We start from the raw sequence: 23,705 nt of genomic DNA on the forward strand, positions 1-23,705 counted from the left end.
ACCGGTCTGAACGGCTTGGTACGACTAACAGCCAAGGGCAGGGGCATATGATTAAGGGGTCCTACTTGCAAGAGCCAAGGGTTATAAGTAGGGAGGTTGGGAGGAGATCAATATGCATGTCCATCCTCTGGTCTCACATATGTCAGGCCAATGGCTAGAGGCCAGGAGGGCTGGTCTGAATGGCTTGGTATGACTAGGAGCCAAGGGCAATGGTATAAGGTTAAGAGGTCCCACTTGCAAGAGCCAAGGGCTATAAATAGGGAGGTTGGGAGGAAATCAATATGCATGTCCACCCTTTGGTCTCACAATTTCACTCCTCTTCCTTACATAAGGGAAGATTTTGAACAAGCCCTTCTAATGACAGATTCATGAAAATTTGACCTTCATACAACACAAAACTTTTCCTTAAGATGGATAGATTGGCATCAAATCCTACTACATGGGGTCTCACGGGTATTTGGCACTCTTAAGAGTCTATGTTTTACCTTGTTGTATGGGTAATTATTATAGATGAGGAAAAACTATGCAAAAAAATCATACACATGCACCCCTAGATAATTCTATACTTAGGCAAGATTAGCAACATTATTAAACTACCTAATTAACCAAGAGGTTGTTTAAGAGAGATTTGAGAAGAGATATGTGGACATTTGTTGCTTCGAGATCATATTAATAGGACCATAGAAGGAGCTTCAATAAAAAAAGTAGCTTGTAAGTTTGTCAAGCTACTCAATTTTAACCATTCAGAAAGCATAAGTGTAAGAAGAGCATACATGAAACAGATTTGAGATGGCACTTCATAAGCACATTGCATCGTGGAGGAGCTTGTGAGTAAGTGAATAGCAAGAGGGGAACACAAAAGAGAGGTGATGTACTTACAAATGCCCAAACGAAGCAAGCATAGGAGTGAACGGGGGGTGGGTTGTCTACAAGCCATAGGCCTATGTGAGAAGCCTACAAGAGCCCCAAATGTGGTGGGAACAACTGTCTCAATATTGGAGGGTGACGCAGGTGCATGTGGTTGATGAAGAGGGTTCCTAGGCAGGGAGGTGGGCGAAAGGGTTGATGAGCATAGATGGTTCGTCTTGACAGCTTGTTGTGTTGGAGGCAGGGGAAGCCAGTGAAGGTACCGGCTCCTCCATTTAGGAGGGGAAGCTAGTAAAGGTAGAGAGATGGGCCCATCGTCATCGATTGATAGTCAGTAGGACTCAACAACCTCCTCCTCCCCCCCCCCCCCCCCCCCCCCCCCCCCCCCCCCCCAGCATTAAGGGGCACGGGAGCTTTAAGGAAGCTCAGGCGGTGGGATCAAGGGCGCGGAAGTGGGGCGCGGTGATTGATGGCATCGGGGCGCTACACGTGGAAAAAAAAAGTAAACTTGGACGGGTTTTGGTAAACGGGGGCGCCGGGAGGTAAACTCGGACGGGAGGGTGACATGGACAGGAAACGTGGCGCGAATGGGCTGAGGTGGAGTCCCAGGTGGCAAATGGTGGGCCAACATGGCATTACTTTCACGCGGGCATCCTGTTTTCAAATTTGCCCTCGCGGGAATGCAGGGTAATCAGAGATAATCGGAGGTGAGATGAGAGCAGGAGAAGGGAAGGCTGGTATCTGAGACAGTAATCAGATGAAGACTCTGTAGGAGATTGGAAGCTCAAAGGTAGCATGGATTTGAACCAGGTAGTGTGTGAGTGTGTGTGTGTGTGTGTGTGTGTGTGTGAGAGAGAGAGAGAGAGAGAGAGAGAGAGAGAGAGAGAGAGAGAGAGAGAGAGAGAGAGAGAGACAAAGAGACAGAGATGTTGTGTATTAGATGCCTCCCATCGATGTTATCAAAGACCGGCCATTGAGTGGATATTTCAATGGTGAAACAACGACTGAAGGAGAATCGTCAGATGACTGGCCAATCAACGAGGATAATGGCATGGATTACTGGCCACAGAACAATGGAGCTAGTCCCAACTCAGTCGCATGTTGGCATTCGCAATTCTCTTGGGTTGCCTTAGATCCGTCTTCATACACATCAAAAACATTTTTCTCCTTCGACGAGATGACATACTCCTTAATGGCCAAAGATTTGGGAGGGACAGAGACCATGTCACTAGCAATGCTTCAAGCGATCGATGTTCGGGGATTGTTTGATTTAAAGAAGTGGAATAGGATGAAAGACTCCTTGATGCTTTGTCCAGGTATAGGGCTAGAAATAGGCTGCCTGCACTTGAAATCTACTGGCCTAAAGGTTGCCTTTATGGAAGATTGGGCACATATTGTTCATGCAGCCCATTGCCCTTTGACACATGACAATCATCTTGGAGTAGCTGCCACTCTCAAGGCCGTCCAGAAGGAATGGTGTACAGACAAGAGACAACATGGGTTGCCTCTTGATTACATAACAGACTCAATCATTGCATGTGGATGCTTACTAAAAGAGAAGATTATTGATTGTGATGTAGCTGCGATGCCTATTAGTAGCAAAACCGCAAATTGCCCAACCTCTTCAATCGAGACAACAACATCTCAAGTCGAGCAACAATTGACAAGAATCATGATAAAGCATCACACACGGCTGGTCCTAGTCAGATCTTCAAAGAGGCATAGAGCATATAAGTGGCTACAAGAATACATTTGCCATCGAGGTGGAAGCATAGATCGGAGAGGTGCGGATAAGTGGCGACAACGAAAGTCAAAGAGGTGTGGGTGCCTATTTAGGCTGGTGGTTCAACACTGTCATGATGGTGATAGGGTGACTATCACAATCCATGGCGATCACACCGGGCACATACCTGGCTCACGTGCTGACCTTTACCACTTGCCGGTACATTCAACTGTAGTTGCATGCTGTATGGATGATTTGTTTGATGTTGGGATGTGCCGCCATGTCGCCAAAATGTCGATCTCCAAGGAAAGGTTTCACATGGCAAATGCATCTGAGCTGGAACGTGTAATCTACAGATTTTTTATGATACCAAAAGAGGTGCAAATGCTATTTCATCAAATGCGCACTCGTGGTACTTAGCTTGCCATTGGAATTTCTAAGAAGCCTTTTCTCTGCTGAGTTTTGATAGCATTTGATCCAACATTTTTTTTGACTGTAGGTAACTCTGTAGGTACTGAATGGGGTGCGATGCTTGCCGAGGCTCTACGTTTGCAAGAATTCAAGAAGGTAATACTACATTCTCAACTTCTTAAGCTGGATGGGTGAGCATGCATCCTCAAGTATACTTCTCGTATGGATAGGTAATCTTTGTGCAGCCTTACAGTCCCCAAAACCCTGATGAGAACAAGCGGCCATTCATCCTCCTCATTCAAGACGAGTGGATGCTACAAGTCGCTCTTTGTTTCTCTCGTCGGAACTCATGGGCCGTGGATAGCACTTTCAAGACAAACATTTATGGTCTACCGCTCTATGGTGCAGTCTTGCCAAACCAAAACAGCATAGGGATTCCGATATGGCTGATGTTATGCAGCAATGATGTGGGTACCAGCCAGGAAAAGGTGGCCCTAGAGCTCACGTTCAAGATGATCTTTGCAAGGTTAGGTGACGTTCGGCCCGCATCCATTGTCATTGATAAGAGCCAGCAAGAGCTCGAGGCCATCCTCAAGGTTGTGGATCAAGATGCTTTTTGCTGGAGAGAAGACGAGGATGGAAGGCGGCAACAAGTCGCATGCAAAGTTTTGCGATGCTGGTTTCATGTCAAGAAGGAATGGATTGAGAACCTATTGCCCCAGGTAGCTGGTCATTTCTTTGATGTGTTCTTTGTGTCAGCTCATGTCTACAAATTGACTGTCGTACTCACATGGCGTTGTTGTGCATAGGTCCCTAAGGACAAACGTGATGATGTGTACAATCGCATGTCGAATTTGATGCATGCAACAAGTGAGGATATATTTGATGCAAGGTGTGATGAGGTATTGCAGGTGTATCAGGCACATGAAAATATTTGACGGTATGTATCCACTGGCTGGTGTGGCAGCACATGCATGTGGCGAAGCCGTTGGCCAAGATTCGGTCGTCTATTTCAGCATGGGAATGTGGATACTACAAACTTGGTTGAGCGATTATGTCAATATGTCAAGTATACCTTGCTAAATGCACAGATAAACAGGTCTCTGTTGTTCTTGTTGAATGCATTGGTGGGTGATTCAGTGCATGGGACATATATTGGGGGAACACTTCTCGAATTCTTCAAGAAAAAGCAAGAGATTGGTAAGAGCGGTTCTCTTTCGCTTGAGAATATGCCTTTGCTGTTGCCAAATGTTGAGCTCATGTTGTTTCAATTTGACAACCGTTCAGCTGATTACGGGCATTTTAGTCGTTTTGGATCAAGCAAGCAACATACAGCCAAGCTAGCAGCAGGCGAATCGATTCTTAAACGATTTGAAGCAGATCCAAGCACCCTCGAAGTGATAGAGGAAGGACACATGCGATTCAAAGTCCTTAGCACTACTTCGGCCTCAAACTGGTATCATGTGAGCATGCAATCCAACTACTGCGATTGTGCGGATTGGGGATCAGAATGTAAGCATCTATATGGCCTTCGACTGATAATTGAGAGGCACTTTCCTCATCTTCATGAAGTTCTCCCCATCGTAGATAGCGTTCAAGCTTTGAGCCATGTGGACCTACAACCCATAGTTGGAGCAGGGGAAGATAATATAGCACTAGAGCATGACAATTTCGATGTAGCTGAGACAGTTGTCAACAACATAGACAATGAGATTGGTAGCTGCATCTATGACATGAGAAGCATGTTGCAGAGTCTAGAAGAGCAGTTGGTGCAATGTGATAGCTCTTTGAAGCCAGCCATACTAATGCAACTAAATCTTTCACGAAATAGTCTCGCCGCCTTGATCATCCCAAAGAAGATTGAGCTACCAACAAAGGGCTCGATCAAGCAAGTCCAAGGTCACGTTACTCTAACTCGACTCGGGCATGGGATGCCCGTAGAAGCAAGTGGAGCCAGCAAGGAACAGGTTCTCGAGGCCGACCTTCCACCATCTAAAGGTCCAACTACTGGTGTTTTGCGACACAAGCATCAGCGTGGACGGAGTCGAGTCCGCTTTCAAAGAAAGCATCGAATACATTGTACTCATTGTTGTAGCAAAACTCTTATGCTCGATCCATTGGAGAGCATTTCATGCCATACATGCCATGCCCTCCTTCCGTTATTGCTCAAACATGCCCCAGGTGGAGCAGAGTCGAGCTTGCTTAATCGTCATGTCACCCTCTTTGGTGAGAGCATCCAAAAAGGGATGATTGTCTGTTGCAAAGCTGGCGAGGTTCCCACAAAAGAGAGAAGCTTCACAATCTGCTTGCTTGATGGGTCAATACTCGAGGCAGTCCTTGCGTCCCAGCAACGAATGGTTCTCTCTACATGAGAGACATGTAGCTTTTTTCTCCCTTATGCAATTTGCTGGGCTGATTTGATTACCAGTTTGTGAGCGTTCGGCAGGCACTTGTGAGCCCATTTGCAACTATCTTTGGACTGATTGGGTGGGTTGTTTTGGGAGCAAGCTGCGAGCTGATTCCATTTGCAGACTTCCAATATGTTTGGTTGATGACTATTTACCTTGTTTAGGCTATTAGGCCGATCTTTTTGGATAGCATCTTGCTTGATCGTGCGTGAGCGTTACAACTGGGTTTCGAAAAGTTATTCTGCCAATGTGTCATGAGCTCATTTCAGCTACCAACTTGATGCATTTCTCCTGTAAATTGTGTACGATCTCTATGGACTACGACTGCTCTAAGTGGATGGCATTGAAACTGGCCTTTTGTGAGAGTCATGGATGGGTTGTTGCTAAATGTATGTCTTGTTTTGCCAGCCAATTTTTCTTATCCGATTGTGTACGATCTCTGAGCACTAGGGCTTCCCTAATTGGATGGCATTGAAGCTGATCTGATTTCTCAGCTGATTTCACTTGCAAACATTTAGCGTTTTTGGTACCTGAGTATTTACAGTTTTTGGTATCCGAAGCATCAATGGCATTTATGGCATCCAACAATTTACAGTTTCTGGGTTAGAGGGTTGATTTCCTTTTTGATTTTTTGATGTTTTTTGGATTCTTGCCATACATGCGAGTGAGTTGTTTTGCTGCCCATATATGAGGTGTGTGCCGCACCAGAGATCAAGACATTTACGGTCACCGACTGTTTACGTTACTGGGGATGGAAGGCTGATGTTTTGTTTGACCATTCTTGGGCACTGCGACTGGTTTCCCACTAGATTTGGTGAGCATTATGGCATGTTTGAAGCCGGTTCATGCTTAAGAGGCTGGAGAAAGTGAATGCTTACTGCAGTGACTTATGTTGGGCAGCATAGACCCTTGCAAAGAGTGGCTCCTTCGTATACTTTCACCGTATTTTGACCATTCAAGGTGCAAGGTTTGAGATGTTTTTCTGTTAGGCTTTGTGTCATAACCATGTAGTGAATAATGCCTTTGCATTTATATGATGCATTTTTCACTCACCAATGCCGAGATGAACTTTGTGCTGCATCAAGGGCTTGTAGCACTAACATCTTGGTGACGAACTTCACTCCTTGGTTGCACTATTCGTATGTATAATCAATATTCGTATGTATAATCTAGCCATGCATTTGTTTGAATTGTCAGGTGACAATTTAATCCATTGAACAAAATAAATACTCTGCCAATGCACACAAATACTATGTATCATCCTTTAAGTTTGCAACCACAATGTGCCTACATGGTATGCCAACAAAGGGTTGTCAGTTTGTCATTTTTAATACAAGCACCTTTGCTTTTCCGAGGATACATAAATCTACCAAAGATAAAATTTGGAAGTTAAGAGTTGCTATTCTCTATGAGCAATCAGATTATCAAAACATTACAAAGAGAGAGGGAGAGTTTCAATCGATGACATTCTGACAAGAAAGAGATTCCAACAAATGTACACAAAACTTAGCTACGACGAGCTTAAAATGTGTTCAACCTACTTGCTAAATCTGAAGCAAAGGAAATCCATATGTGTAAACTCAACAAACACCCCACTTGGACTACAATAAAGGCTATGACAATGTCATGCTCTCACCACTCATGGAGCTTCTCAACACCCACAACGCAATCCGAGCCAACAACCACCCTTAAAAGAGATATAAAAATAGAATATATGCATGCTCCAAACACCTTAGCAATACTAACAACCACCAATAACATCTCACCACAACACCTAAGCCGGGTCATTTCAGCTGATTCAACTTAACCACATTCATGAATGGTACCAACACATACCACAACCCATAATGAGCAATTGTAAATTGACAAAATAACAGCACTACGACCGATCAATTGACAATGAGATTGAAACGTAAGGCTGATCATTACGTAGAATTAATTAAAACATCCAAAGGGTGTGCTACATTGCGCATAAATGCGTAGCTAGGTAAGCCATCCACAAAAAAAAACATTCACTTAGATCCGCTCAAAACGGAGGGTTCAAATCCATAAAGTACACCGTTGTATAAGTATAGTGTCAATTGAGTTCATATGCTGGATATGCTCCCAAAACACCAGCCCCCGAGCGTGCTATTGCTCATGCGTCTCTAGACCTCCGCCAAACAACGTAAGCACCAATCATGCAGCTGCACCCTCAGAGTGCATACGTCCACGTCCTCGAACCAATCCTTTGTAAGCCAATGTCGCCCAGGCCTGTCTTCCAATCCACCTGCAATCAGTTCCCTGCTGAACAGTGCCGTATGTTAGTCCATGCAATGACCCTCCCTAACAACCTGTCGACACTATTGCACAATGTAGCATGATCTCACCTCATGATCCTCATGACATAAAATCCGCAATCGATCGCATTTGTCTGCTGAGGCACATCCACAACTTTGAGCTCAATCTCTTCCTTGGAATCAGCCAAAGCACGTCGAATATCGTTGTCATGTACAAATTCTGCCAGGCTTCGAAGGCCAGTAAGGCACAGCCATACAAAAAACCAGGTTAGCTGAATTTAATCACATCTGTTGGGCACAACAATTACATGATGAAAACCAACCTTTGCACTTGCTCTAGGCACTTGAAAGGGTTTGTCAAACCCTTGAGGGAATCAAAATGAATCAGATAGTGCTTCTTGCCAGGCAATCGGAGGAGCCTTGCTCCCCTATTCAGGTAGAGAGCAAAAAGAGTCCAGTGATGCCTTCAAGCACACATTGTTAGTGTTATGAATGAGAAGTAGTTCAGAATTCACCATACAAAGCATTATGTCACCCTGAAATACCTGCAAATGACTGGCCAAAAGCAAAAGACCAGCTCTGACATGTCAACAACGCTAAATTGCCACTGAAGAAAATTGGACAAAATATGTCCCTCCATCGTAAACCAAAGCGAATCGACAAAGTGTACTTTCCTTAGGATGGTCGGAGGCAAGGTGTGCTCCATCCACTTGTGCAAAGATTTCAGTTTCCAAATTAAAACACAGGCAATCCTATATGTGCGTATAGCCATTTACAATGATCAGGGCAAGAGAGAACTTACTGGCCAAACAAGTCAATAGTCCTACTACTGGCCTCGCCACGCAATATGTCAGTTACTAATCACTGATCTACATTAACTGATAACTTGAACCGGTCGGAGGTGAAAGTAATGCATGCAATAGAGCCAAGCCTAACATGCGATAACAATCAAGGCTTAGCGTGCAAGTTTTATAGAAGAAGAAGAGGCCCAAAAAACCAGCAAGCAAACTAATAGTAAGAACTGGCTCATGACTTGTACCCACCTGGCAGCTGCGATGTTTCCTCGTGTTGTGACAACCCTACCTCCCCCTTCTTCCATAACTCTTAACTGGCCATTTTGTATGGAAAAATTCAGAGACACATGTGTGGTTGCCGTTGCACCAGGTGGGGATGAGACATCAACAACAACCCGGGTCTTCATTGATGAACAAATTTGCAGCTTTGGTCTATGTTGTTTCACAATTCCCTGCATGGTTAAAAGAAGATTTTATGCCAAATCATTCGAACAAATTTGACACCCTAAACCTGCCAAGAATAACAACCAGATAATGCATGCCACTTCTGCAATTAGGAAGATGTCCCACTACCTCCTTGTGCACAAGATCAACGTTGAGCGTCATGGATGCAAACCGGATAAATGTATCTGTATTTGCAGCAGGCACCTCCTTTGTGTCCACAATCTCAAGAGGCAGTGAGGGCGGTGTATCTCCAAGCCCAAGGGAAGTCGAGTCAGCGGAGTCCTCTTTCGCGTTGCTTGCTCCCCCCTCCTCCTCCCTGCATTCCTCTTTGTCTTCTTGGCCATCTTTATCCTCCTTGATGTCTTCATCCTCCATCCACTCATAATGTCCAGCCTCTTCATCTTCTCGGTCCGACTGAAAATCATCCGCATCCTCCTCTTCTTCCTCTAGCTCCTTGCCCTTGAAGTTGTCCATGGGCTGGTTGTCCTCAATGTCATCCATCATGACATTTAAACAAGGAGGTAAAACCTTGAGCCGCCTCTGCATTCAATCACCAAATAAAACCACAAGTTAGTCCCCCATTGAACCCAGCATGTTCAAATGAATGTAGCCAAAAAACCAGCACCAAATAAAACCACAAGAAGCCTGTAAGAAACAAGAAATTTTACATAAAATGATTTCAATCAAGACGTCGAGAATTAGCTTAAAATCCCTCCAAAAGCCACCGGTAAACTAGGACAACTACCAGCAAACAATGCACTGCCTTGTAAACTAGGACGAAGAAAGCAAACATGCCTCAACCACAAGTAATTAATGCATTGCCTTGTAAACTCGGACCAAGAAAGCAAACATGCCTTAACACAAGTAGTCATAGACTTCATCGGGCCTAAATTAGCCATTCAAACGGGATCTAGTGCAATGTGAATCTAAACAGCTCTCAGTAAACTAGGCCTCTTTTGGGCAGAAAATCCACCTTGAACTAGGATGCCACAACAAAGTGGACCATGCAAGCAAACATGCCACAACAAATGTAGTAATAAGCCATGCTGCAATAATATGTAAACTTGGTAGAGTCGCCATGAGTTTTTCAATAAACTAGGACAACTTCTAGCAAACAATGCACCTTAAGATAAGCTGGGACTAGGCAAGCAAACATGCCATATGCCTCAACTCATTAATGGTAAATGGTTTGCAAGGATAATCTCCAAGGTCATTATGCCTAAATCATCCATTTAACGGGAGAAATCTCAATGTGGACCTAAACCCGTCTCAATAAACTAGGACCGCATTTGGGTAAACAATCCACCTTCAAGTGAACTATGAATAACAAAGCAAACATGCAACACCAAATGTAATAATAAAGCATGATACAATAATATGTAAACTCGAAGGAGTGGCCATGGTACTCACATTCTTTTCATAGCCTTTGTCGATTCGCTGCTGGATGCGATCCATGTGCTCTTTTGAGGACGCAAGGTAGGTTGCCATGCGCTCTTTGACAATCTTCTCAACAAAATCTACCTTTGAGACTCTTCTAAACTCAGGCCTGAGCTTATCCCATTTCTCAGTTGCTCGAAGACGATGAAGGCGCTCTGTTTTTTTCAGATTTAATGCAAACTTCCTGTCTCTATCCTCGAAGCGCATCTTCGCTTGCTTGTGCCATTGTGCACTGTCTCTTGCATTTGGCGGTTTTGCTCTTGAGCCCAATTCAGCATTGGAATGCCTACCTCCCTTGCGAAGGGGAATGACCACATCAAGCCCATGCTCTGTCTTTAGATGCCTCTCCATCCGCAATCGAACCAACTCAAAGCGGAACTGCTGAGGGCAATGATCGCTCGCCCAACATTGCCGTGCAAGCCTTCCATCAGGCAAGAAGACCTCAACATATGGCAAGGGTTCAACCATGGCTGAGGATGCACCAATGCCTCTATCTCCTTCTCCCTTCAAAGAATCCATATTGTTTTGCGCTCCGTCGCCCACCGTCTCGACACACGACTGATCCCTCTTGCCTTCACCAACTTTTTCTTTATCAAGGTTCTTTTCGTTTGCCTTAGCTCTTCCAGCCTTCTTCTCATCCACTTCGTTTTCATTCTGATCAGGCTCTTCAAACATGCCTTCCAACTTCTTTCTTAGGCGCGGATTCGCTGATTTTGGTGTCTCCACTTGGGCCATATTGCTTGAGCATGGAGAAGGCTGATTCTCCATTTGCTTTAACTCCTTCTCCCTTAGCCAAGGGCTACAATGAGGAACTTTTACAGGCGAAGCCTCCCCCGTGCCCCTCCCGAGATCTGACCCATGCTTCTTTCCAACTAGCTTCTTTGCCTGCACCTCTTGATGTGGCCTTCTTGGCGCCATAGTTTTTCCTGTGGGGATCACCATACAATGAACGTTTTATTGTAAGAAACACCAGTAGCCATTCATCATAGCATGGCAACATGCTTGCAAGCACCATAACGGACAAGCAGAACGACTCATGTTGGCAAAAATATGCATGAAGCAGAAGGCATCGGGACACAGCTCTCTCTCTCTCTCTCTCTCTCTCTTCCACACACACACACACAAACCTGCTGCCCGATTCTCTACAAAATTGTTGTTGTCCGTGGGTTCATAGAGTGTGTGTGTGTGTGTGTGTGTGTGTGATGCAACATGACAAGCAACAGATGATAAAAACATATTTTCTTGGAGGTGGTTTTGGGGCGGTGTCACACACACACACACACACACACACATACCTGGTGATCCCACCTACTGTCCCAATCTGTACCTGCACCACAATCTCCACCTGGCTCCAATCTTCGTCTATGTAGATTGGTCTAGAGGCCCCAGATGGCTCGTCTAACGCAATGCAGGCCCTCCCCCAGGACCTCTTGCATTAGCTAGCAGAAAAACTCCCTTTGCTTGAATGCCCTAAACGCAGTCACTCACCCCCCATCCTCGGGCTTCCATCCGCATGCATGCGACGTACGAGGTATCATGAAGTGCAGGCCGCCCACCTTAGCCCACCCCCACCACCATTTGCCACCTGGGACTCCACCTTAGCCCATTCGCGCCATGTTTCCTGTCCACGTCACCCTCCCGTCCGAGTTTACCTCCCGGCGCCCCCGTTTACCAAAACCCGTCCAAGTTTACTTTTTTTTGCCACGTGTAGCGCCCCGATGCCATCAATCACCGCGCCCCACTTCCGCACCCTTGATCCCACCGCCTGAGCTTCCTTAAAGCTCCCGTGCCCCCCCCCCCCCCCCCCCCCCCCCCCCCCCCCCCCCCCCCCCCCTCCCTTTCCAATAGCTCATAATGTGCAGTCTCCACAACATCGTCAGCATTGCCTACGGATAGCCAATGTTTTCCCTTTTGAACAAAAAGGCCGATAGCCTCACTAGAGCCACAACCTCTGCCACCACCACGTTGGAGCTCTCCAACCGCCCCTCGACCCCACTCTCTACAACAGCGCGCATAGGCTCCATGCTAGTGCTGTCTTCTCCAAATCCCACAATCTCCACTGCTTTTGGCATTAGCAGCGACATCACTGCCACCCCCACTATTGCTACCGCCGCTCCCACCCCCATTGCCTTGCCTAGCCCATGAAGCTGTCTTCCCTCTCTCAGTAACTTCACAAAGCGCACGACTACATCACTTCACACGAGTAACCTCTCTCTCTCTCTCTCTCTCTCTCCAAGATCCATTTCACGAGGGTGAATGGCATGAAGTTTCTTCCCACTCCGCAAGCTTACCTACAATGCATAACACACTTTAAACTTTGACCTTTGAAAGGGAATCAGGGATGCCTTTTCCTTCATTTCAAAGGTAGTGAATGATGACTTAACATGCCTTTTCACCATATGCCCTATAGGTTTAACCGCACTAAGGACCCTTTGCACGCACTTAAAAACAGTCACATTACTACTTAATCTTAAAACTTTTGAAGCAGGAAACGTGCAGGTTTTTGAGACGTTGCAATTGCAGGTTTTAGCCTCTTGCCTCTCTCTTCCTAAGGGGGTTTACACACATCAACTCCCAACATTACGCGAGCATAGTTATCTGTAGAAGATAACTAAGCTGCTTCATTTAATCAACAAGCAGCACTATGGTCACACGTAGAGAAATCTTGCATGGAAATAGCCAGTTGGAGGTCCAGTGGGCAGTGATCGCAGTGTGTAGCTAATGATCACAGTGTGAGCGAACGTGATGGGGCCTAGCTTGCTCGTTGAAGAGTTTTCCATGAGAGTGCACTGCCAATCACAAAATCCCATGTCGCTATATAATCAAAGCTTTTGCATAAAGCTATCGTAGGCTGGAATAATTTGAATGCTTTTCTCCCCGCTATGTTGTGCAACTATGCCAATTTTGGCATAGTTACAAAAGCACATGCATAGTTCTACTATGCTACCCTTGTTTACTCACGTAACCACAACTGAGGCATAATTATTGAAAAAGTAACTGATAACTATGCCTCGTGTGACCATAGCCTTGTATAGGGAAAATGGGCATGGGTGCTTTACACATAAAGTGATGGCTTTAATTTAAAATGTATCAACAAGTGGGTGGCTTATCATTGGTTGCTAGTTGGCGGTCCTGTGATCAAGCATTTGGTGCAACATTCTATTTTTGGAAGGGGATAAACAACATCCAAAGCTTTGGCGGCCCTTTCTTTGTGGAGCAAACCAATGACTCCCACATGTATGCGACACTCTTGCATATGGTCCAAAAGGAAACAACTTACTAACACAGCATAAACCGTCCTCCCAACAAGCTAGCGTCCCTACAATGAGACAAATAAGTAGCTCAAAAAGGTGCATACTTGTGCTTTGGGGGCTCTTTTGGGGGACATCAAACAACAAGTTTTGTCTCCTACCACTTGCAGACAACAAGAGCAAGGAGATGACCTTAAAAGTGCTACTTTTCTTCCTGATCCTACTAAGGTAAAGACGAGCTTGATGTTGCTGGCGTTGATGCCTGTAGGACGTTAAAAAGGTGTAGATTAAAAGAAAGGGTCCACAGTTAGATGCCTTGAAGCACCTTGCATGCGAGGATATGAAGCAGGTAAAAAAGCCCCGTAACATTCTATCTTCTCTTGAAAAGCAAGCATAGAGAAAACCCTTTTGTTTGTAGATTGACTGAGTGTATTCATCTTATTGAATCACAGAAAGAAAGATGGAAATTTTGAATTTGGCATGTAGTACCCTAGGCCATATTGATAGCGCTAACTCAGAGAAGTTGGCTTTACAAAAGATGAAGGAAACTAACAAAAAACTTCAACGAAAGCAAAAATGGAGGTATTCCAGAAATGATATCCATAAGGCAAGCAGACACTGTGATGAGTCTAGAGGTGGTGCTGAGAGTGCATGCTTGTAGGTTGTTGCTGCAAAGCTGCCTCTTTGGCTTCCAAGTGTTCCTCTGCTTCAACGTCTACTGCCTCAAAGACTCTCTCTCTCTCTCTCTCTCTCTCTCTATCTCTATCTCTATCTCTTTTGAATCACAAAAGGGCAAAAGGTAAATTAATTGTAAGACTAAGTCACTACTTTGCCATTACCATAGACAAGAGAATACAATAAGCAATTAACTACTACTTTAGGGTGAGGACAAGACAAGAATACCCTAGCTGCCAAAGACTAGGGGAAAATGTCTTCACAACATCTCGATAGCAACAATGCCAGCCCACAAACAATTCAACTGTACCTGAATTTTAAAAACTTAAATTTTTCCCTATCACAAGTAGACTATGGTGGACCCGTTGCTCAAGAGAGAGCTGCCTTTCAAAGTTTCCAAATTGAGAGGCCAGATGGACCTTCCAAAAAAGAGTGGAATTCCCCTATAAGAGTCATTTTTTGATCCTTTTTTAATGCTTTTGGCCCGCCATTTGCATGAGAGCCAATGAGAGTGTGTGAGTTTTTGGTGGGGCTTCTTGTGCAAAGGTGTGTGCCTGCAAAGCCCAAGGTGGGTGACCTGGGTAAATTTGCTTACATTCATTGCATATGACTACATCAACAAGCACTCATTATCATTGCACAAGGTGCATAGATGGTGATTTTCTTTTTGTAGCAAACATGCATGGCCTCGCTATCAAGCAACTAGTTCATGTGATAACATGACACTTCTAAGAGAGCCTCAAGACACACAATCTCTTATTTCAAAAACCAAAGAATACCTAGTGTGACGATCTTCTTTTTTGGTTTTGGGAGTCATTCTCTCCTTTCAATGGGGAGTTATGATTGTTTCAAAGATCTAGTTGTGAACAAAACTCCCACTCGAAAGGATATCCTGCTTTGACTATAGCAATGGATGTGTCTTTGGGAGCATATTTTTTGGGTCCCACTCAACTTGTGCATGACAAATCACTCCATAAGTGATGATGGTCATTGATTGGCCTCTTCACACTTGTACTTTCAAGGAAATAATTTCTCAACTACCAAGGGGTGGTATCTAAGTTCACTTTACCAAATTGCTTTACAATCACTATTGGTAGCATGCTAGCCTCTGTGGGTCTCAGCTACCTAATGGTTTAAGTAGTTTCCTTTTAGAATCTAGCTAAGAGGTTCAGATTGCCAAGGCAACACTCAATTAAATTATTATTTATCTTCACTAATATCTAGTTTTAGTGTTTAATAGGTCAAAGAAATTTTTGAAATTTGGTGATGTACCTTTGAGGCTTGAAAATTGCCCTTAACCTCCAGGCAAGTATGCAAAAATTTGGTTTTTATTCCTTTTCTAAATATGCTTTGATTGAGCTTTACAAATGGGATGCATATGCTGCAATGATTTCATCAACTTAACTATTCAGACACATGACAAGGTCATATATGAGCAATGGATTTTGGGAAGGAAGTATACCAGGTACCATCTCTGCAATTTGTTACTTTCCCTATTGAAATAATTATAGATCTACAAGAGGGTTTTGTTTGGCACATGTTATTAGTCATAAGGTGTGAAACATGGTCTAGGAACTCATGGAGTTTGGTTTAGCAAATGTGGAGCAAGATTTATGAGTGTCCTTATCACTCATGTCGTTGAATGTTTCTAGTTACCTCCACACACAAGTACATCTAGTACTTGATGGATGTCATATTCTTGACATCACTATATGAGACATATTCCACATGTGGAGAATACAAGTCTTTAGGACTAACACTGGCACCTACTTCCCCGATTATGTGTCACGACAGAGTCCCTAGGTGCTACTCAAATCTATTTATTAGACCATTTTGAGCACATAGTATCAAGAACAATTTTAGTGGCCAAAAATTGTCAGATACCTAGTAAGCCTTGTTAATGTTACAAGTAAGTATTGTTAAACAAGATTAAAGGATAATTGTTTCAAGGTTTTCTAGGCTACGATTTTGCATACCTATTACACATATAACAAGGCTATGTCCTGTTATGAAGATTTTTCATTGCTTGTACCTAAACATGATTTTTCTTCACAGTCTATAATGGTCCAAATGTTTTAGCAAGGCTATCAAGTAATTGCAGTGGGAGTATTTAGTTTCTTTTTATAGAGCTATTTACACATTTTATCAACAAATGTTTTAGCAAGGCTATCGAGTAATTGTAGTGGGAAGTTTTTACACATTTATTATGGTCTAAATGTTTTAGCAATGCTATTGAGTAATTGTAGTGTGAAGTATTTAGTTTCTTTTCATATAGCTATTTACACATTTTATTCCCTCAATTTTCGTGTATACTATGAGCATAACATCTAACATAAGCATTGGGAACTCCAAATCATTAGTCATGGAAATGTATTCTCACATAAGTTTTTGCTAAATGCATGCATACTAGGTGTTACGGGACCTAGAATTTAGCAAAGGCATATTTGGAGCAGCATGCAAGTTCTTGAATTGATAGCTTATGAAGCTTTTCAATCACGACAAAGTGCATTACCTTTACGATCTTTATTGTGGGTCTACCAACCACCATACACTGAAATGCCCAGGGAAGTGGCTTGGATTCACCGCCCAACCTCCCTTATATAGCCCCTGGCTACTGAATCCTTTGTTCCACACTGGCAGTTGGCCACTTACTGGCCCAGGTCCGTACATGACCTCCCCTGGGTATGCCCTTGGCATGACATTACTCCCCACTTGGAGAAGCATTTTCGTCCTCGAAAACAAGAGTGATGATACACTAACGTTTTCAACAGTGGCATCCTTCATGGATACAACTGTTTGCTTGAGTGGAACCCAGTTCAGTAGGAGGTTCAATGAAACCAAGAGCAATATCTTGATTTTCCACATTGTTGTCCCTTTGTAACCATCTTGTGTTACCAGCTCCTATCCAATCATAGTGTTTAGACTTCATTTAGAACGCACATGAGTATGAGAAACGAGCTATCACAACAAAGATGTACACAAAAGAGTACCACTTTCCATGAAAAGTAACTTTGAGACATAACTCATCAACCAAGTTTAAGTCCTTGACTTGTTCTCAAATTTCATCAGTAAACAACCCCACCATAACTAGTGTTCAAAATTGAGAACCAAACTTAAACACGAAGGGACTAAACTAAGTCACAAACATGCTTTATGTTATTGTAAGCAACACCAATTAGAGCAATACATTCTTGCTAATTGGATTGCTTGGTGCTAACGTATGCGCTTTGCATATCCTTCAGCACAAGAGTACACTTGTAAGTTGTAATCTGCCTATCCTCTTTGGATTATGACAGTATTGAGATGTGTTTTTCTCCACGGTTTACAAACAGTCATCCCAAAGGACTGGTAAACGGAGATCACAATATCGTACAACATTGCTGAGGAATCAGTAATGTCCTGAATAACCATCGTGGTTAACTGGAAAAATCCACAAACATCCAAACCAAGCCATGACCTCTATTGATGATTGGTAGACCCCAAAGTAAGCTCATAGAGATACTGCACATAGAGTGCAAAATGCTTCATAAGCAACAACTTGATGAATATGCATGCCGTTCCAAATCAGCCTTTGCTAAACACTAGGGCCCATAACACGTAGTGTGCATGCATTTAGCAAAAAACAGATCCGAACCTGTATATCCATAATCATCCTTGCCAATATTGATGGCGAATATGGTGTTCCTAGCACACATTGAAGAGGAGTGTAAATAGTTGCAAAAAGAAACTAAATACTTACTATTGCAATCATTTGCAAGTTTTGCTGAAACATTTGAACCATAATAGAAGGTGAAACAGTGATCACTTGTAGATACAAACAATCAAACCTTTTCATTAACAACTCATAGCCTTGCTATATCCATAAACAACCATTTGTAATGTTGTTTAGATGCACTTGTACCTTAAAAAGTCATTCTAAGGATCCGACAATTTTTGCCCACCAAAATTGCGCCTGATACTTCGTGCTAAAAATGGTATAGAAAACAAATTTGACCAGCACCTAGGGACTTTGTCGTGACACAAAATTGAAATAGTGGGCGCTAGTGTCAGTCCCAGAGACTCATCTTCTCCACATGTGGAATACGTCTCACGTAAGGGTGTCTGAAAAAAGAACATTTTTCAAGTACGAGATGTACCTGTGCTGTGTGGAGGCAACTGCAAACACTCTGCGACAAGAGTGAGAGGGACCCTCATTAGCCTTGCTCTACACTGGCTAAACCGAACTCCTTGAGTTCCTAGACCATGTTGTATCCCATGTGACAACATGTGCCAAATAAACCTTACAAGTGGATCTATAACTTCATAATGCAGAAACTTAATTTAGATAGTACAACCCAAATGGCTTGGCTCTCACATGACCTTGTCATTTCTCTTAAGAACAAAAAATAGATGATAAAAAAAAAGAAACAAAACTAAATCAGACGCGTACCTGAAGGGTGAACTAGTGTTCACTAATCTGTAATGAAAAGGCACCTTCCCAAATTTTCTGCCTACAAAGGCCTAGGAACACTAATTGAAAATTAGTGAATTGCAAGTAGTATTGCACATGGAACCCTGGGTGTTGCCTTGGCAAACCAGACCCCTTGGGCAAAATCAACATTGTCAAACCCTTTGGTTAAACGTTGTAGGAAAAGTGTTCAACTAGCAACCAATAGTATCTTAAGTCAACAATGGAAGCTGAAATTATCTACGAGCCCTTGGCAGCTTATGGATTTCTTTCCTTGAAAGTGCAAGTGTAAAGATTCCAAGAATTGACCATCACACGTAATAAGTGATTTAATAATCACGAGCTGGGTCTTACCCCCAAACGGGAGTTATACAGACACTCTTAGTACTGTAGATAAAACAGAAGATCCACTGAGGTTTTAATCGTATTCACAACGGGATCTTGTCTAGACTCAAAGTTCATAATCGAGGAGTTTTGTGAACAGTCGTGCTGTTTAAATTGCGTGCTTCATCTATACACCTTGGTAGAGAGACGCATATTTGAGTTTGAGACTTTCACAAGCACAACTTGATTGTCACACTCAAAGTGTGTAGGCTAAAATAACACCCAAAAAATTAATAATGGCAAGATGCCTACTTGGCCATTAAAATCAATGGGTACTCAATTGAACAGATTTGTTTGATCTGGAAGGCAAGCACTGATACAACATGGTCTAGGAACTCAAGGAGTTCGGTTTAGCCAGTGTGGAGCAAGGCTAATGATAGTCCCTCTTGCTCGAGTAGCCGAGTTCATCTTCCTCAATACAAGGGGCCATGCCCGCCCTGCATCATCGAGAAGAAGGTCTCCTCAAGGAGCTTGCCCACGGTTCTTTAGAGAGAGAGAGAGAGAGAGAGAGAGAGAGAGAGAGAGAGAGAGAGAGAGAGAGAGAGAGAGAGAGAGAGAGAGAGAGAGAGAGAGAGAGAGAGAGAGAGAGAGAGAGAGAGAGAGAGAGAGAGAGAGAACATGCAACACCCTGCCTTACTCCCTCCTCCATAGCTCTCCCCTCTCCTGGCTCTGATACCAGTGAAATGCCCAGGGAACTGCCTAGCTTGGATTCATCGCCCAACTTTCCTTATATAGCCCTTGGCTACTGAATCCCATGTTCCACACTGACAGTCGACCACTTACTGGCCTAGGTCCATGCCTGACCTCCCTTGGGTATGCCCTTGGCATGAGATACACGATCATGGCTCGATATGAGTGCTTGTAGATTAGTTGTCTAACCAAGTTGGTTGTTGACAATATGGATAGATTATATCAATTGCCCAACAATATTGTGAGTCATTGTGAACCCACATTTTCCATTCATTCTATAAATGGTTGAGAATACAACTCAATATTAGTATTGACAATCATCCAAAGACGGATGGAAAACTTGAAAATGTTAATCCAGTGCTAGAGGATATGACAAGAGCATACATTAGCGACCATGAATCCAATTGGAAAGATTAACTCTCTAGTTTGGAGTTTTCTTATCATGATGCAAAGCTTGTTATGACTAGGTTTAGTCCTTCCATGCTTATGTTAGGTTTTCAACCTTGATCACCAGTTATAGTGGGGTTGGCTACTGATGAGGAATGGAAGAAAGTCAAGGACTTAATTTGTATTGATGAGATATGTCAGCAAGTCACTTTCAAGGAAATTTAAGAAGAGTATTCTTACGTGTTCTAGCACCTTCAAAAAGTCTAAAACGTGGTCCTTCATTTAGTCACCTCTTATCTACGATAACTCATTTAAAGTAATCAAGTGACTTATAAATAGGGTCTACACACTATTAGATCCATTTGGTTTTGGATATAAGTTGTTTATAAAACACCTAGAAAGGGACACCAATGTAAACAATCAAGATGTTCTTGTTGGTTTCATTGAACCTCCTACTAAACCGTGTATCAGTCAAGTGGATAGATGGACCTGAGGGAGGTGTGCCATTGTGGAAAACATTAGTGTTCTTAAGAATATATCTCCACTTTTGTTTTAGAGAATGAAAACGCTTTTCCAAGGGGGGAGTAATGTCAGGCCTAAGGCAGGAATAGGGGGGCAAGGCCCTAATCTATGTATGTATGGTCAAGGGGACTCCTAAAATAGGGACCAAGGGTCTATATACGGGTAAGGTTTGTGGGAGATGAGCATGTGATAGAACGCGAGTTCTTATACTTAGCATGCCAAATTGCGTCTTATGTAAACCTAAATAATAGTATATTATTTAGATATATGTCCTCATTTTATGAATCTCACTTCACATATCTCACTTCCATAGTGCTATCTTATTCATGAACTTGGATGTATATAAGATTAAGGCTAGGATAGCATGTTTCTAAGGTGAATTTGAGCTCTCCACATCTTCAATCATGAAAGTCTCTCAGACTTCACAATCTATAGGAGATCTTGATCTACTGTAAAGTCAATTATTTACATGCCTATAATCATGAGTTTCATATTGATGAAGAGTTTGTTTGTGAACTATGGGGGGTGTGGGGTGGCTCAAAGGATCCAACCCTTAATAGTATTCCACTTTCCAATTCATCAATTTCTTGATTAAGCTTCATTTTGATAATTGTCAATTTTGCAAGTGTCACAAGTCATTATGTTAAAATCCCATTCAATTTTGGGTCCAACCCATTCAAGAAACCCTACACACAACATAAATAGCCCAAAGATGTCCAAGAATGTAGGATTACGAGAATCTACAACAAAAAATGTACTTATTAGTCTATCTTCTTTGTGGACCACCAAGGTCCACAAAGCTCTACTTTATCGTATCAACAAACCATGTAGCACTCGTAGGATTGTAAGACGGTTCATCATCTTGTTAGAGTTTGATTTTACAGTGGTTTTCAAGAAAAGCACCATGCATCAATGAGAAAATCACCTCAAGAGAACCTCCCTAGGGGGTTCATGATGACTTTCTAGATGCTTATCTGTTCTCAATTTAGATGATTCCTAGATGGTCAGAGGATCTAGTCTCTCTAGTGACTATAGATCAAGTAGATTCATGAATACCACGTCCTATAACATCATGGATGATCAAGAAATCGGCTATGTATCAATCATTGGCAGGAAGACTATATTGCAAAAAAAAGGATGAAATTCTACTTTTAGGCATAAGCCTAGAAGAATAGGCCAACTACCTAAATCACACCCATACAACAATAGTGGAAATCCATTTTGCAAAAGACCAAACATTGAGCAGACTTATGTGTTTAGGGATTTATTGGCCAAACATGAAAAGAGATGTTCATGAATATATAGACAACTGCTCCAAATGCAAAGAGAGAGAAGCAATACCACATGCTACCTTGTTCCAAGTATCCATTGCACCCGGGTGGAGCAAATATCTGGTGGAGTACTTGGTGAATAGAAAATTCTTGAAGACATGAGCAAACAAAGATAAAGAGAAATAAAAAAGGAGGCAACAAATTACACCATGATCGGGCAATAGCTATATAGGAGAGAAAAGGACCAACAAGTTAGATTGTGTGAAAATGAAGACGAGTAGATTCCTATCTTAAGACAAGCACATGCGGTTTTAGCGGGGGGATATTTCTCTCATAAAACCATGAGTAAGGAAATTTTGATGATTGGCACTTGGTAGCCAACTCTGTTTTTAGATGCAAAATAATTTTTTAGATGATGCGACTCTTGTTAGAGAGCTGAAATGCAAACTAGAATGGATTGCATGACATTGCAACCAATGATGGGAGTAGGAGCATTGAGAATGGACTTTTTAGGTCTTATACAACCACCTACTTACAAGACTCAAGCACAATATATTATTGTAGCCATTGATTATCTGACCAAGTGGACGGAAGCTAGAGCCACTAGGAAGAACAATGTAGAACCATGGCTACATTCTTGTATGAATGTATATCCACATGATACAGACTTCCTATTGAGATCATGAGTGATACATGTACATATTTCCTCAACAAGGTGATAGAGAACTTTCTCAACGAGCTTATAATCATCTATAACAAATCCGCACTCTATCATCCTTAAGAAAACGGTTAAGCAGAGCATACAAATAAAATCCTTAGCTTTGTGCTTATAAAGATTGTAAGCTTGGGAAGAACAAATTGAGAGATGAATCTCCATTTAGCTCTATGGGCTTATGGGGTTTCATATAAAACAACTCTGAATGCCACTCCATTTAATTTGGTATGAATATAAAACAACTCCGAATGCCACTCCATTTAATTTGGTCTACAAACATGATGCTATATTGCCAATGGAATTTTTACTGCCAACCCTTAGAGTTGCACATGAACTAGACTAGATGATTCATGCACTCTCAGAATGACTAGAAAACCTTGAGCAATTAGATGAGAAAAGACTAAAATCTATCGAACACCTCTATGCTCAAAAAAGGAAATAGGATCAATTCTCTGACTCAAATCTATTGACAAAAATCTTCAAGCAAGGAGATCTCGTATTAGTCTATTCGTTGAATCAACACATCCCTAAGTTTAGGAAAAAGGGGCATGGTCTGTTTTTAATCAAAAGTGTTTCACCAAGCAGGGTGGTTTAATTGGGCACCTTGAATGGAAAAATAACGAAAAACTAGATAGTAGACGTCGTTTGTGAAAATATAATTTGCCACTGACTAATGATCTCTTAGAAAGGATGTATACAGTGAAGGAATACAAGATGAAGTGACAACATGTCATAGAAGAGGCCCAAGAGGAAGCTTGCATTCAAGTTGTAAAGAAAAAAGTGGCAATGCGACCAGACCCTAAAGTAATGCCAGCCAATATGCTTCAAATTCAAACTCTACACTTCACTCAAGCCTTAGCAGAGGATGAAGTAGAGATAGATGATGGATGGATGGATGGAGTGGACATGAGGATAACAGTGACCTTGAAACATGGATTCAAAGTCAAAACATTAGTAGATACAGGTGCCAGGATAAACCCAATGAGTTACTCAACTTAAA

General features: G+C 42.6%; 2 pseudogenes; one reads left to right on the top strand and one right to left on the bottom strand.

Moving 5' to 3' along the window:
• The first annotated feature begins 1,496 nt into the window (after nucleotides 1-1,496).
• On the top strand, nucleotides 1,497-5,573 carry LOC147439200 (uncharacterized; annotated as a pseudogene).
• A 1,889-nt stretch (nucleotides 5,574-7,462) lies between these two features.
• On the bottom strand, nucleotides 7,463-11,281 carry LOC147439201 (uncharacterized; annotated as a pseudogene).
• Nucleotides 11,282-23,705: the final 12,424 nt, after the last annotated feature.

Source organism: Adiantum capillus-veneris, chromosome 16 (assembly GCF_014529385.1).
Source record: "Adiantum capillus-veneris isolate H3 chromosome 16, ASM1452938v2, whole genome shotgun sequence".
In the NCBI taxonomy this organism is placed as follows: Eukaryota; Viridiplantae; Streptophyta; class Polypodiopsida; order Polypodiales; family Pteridaceae; genus Adiantum; species Adiantum capillus-veneris.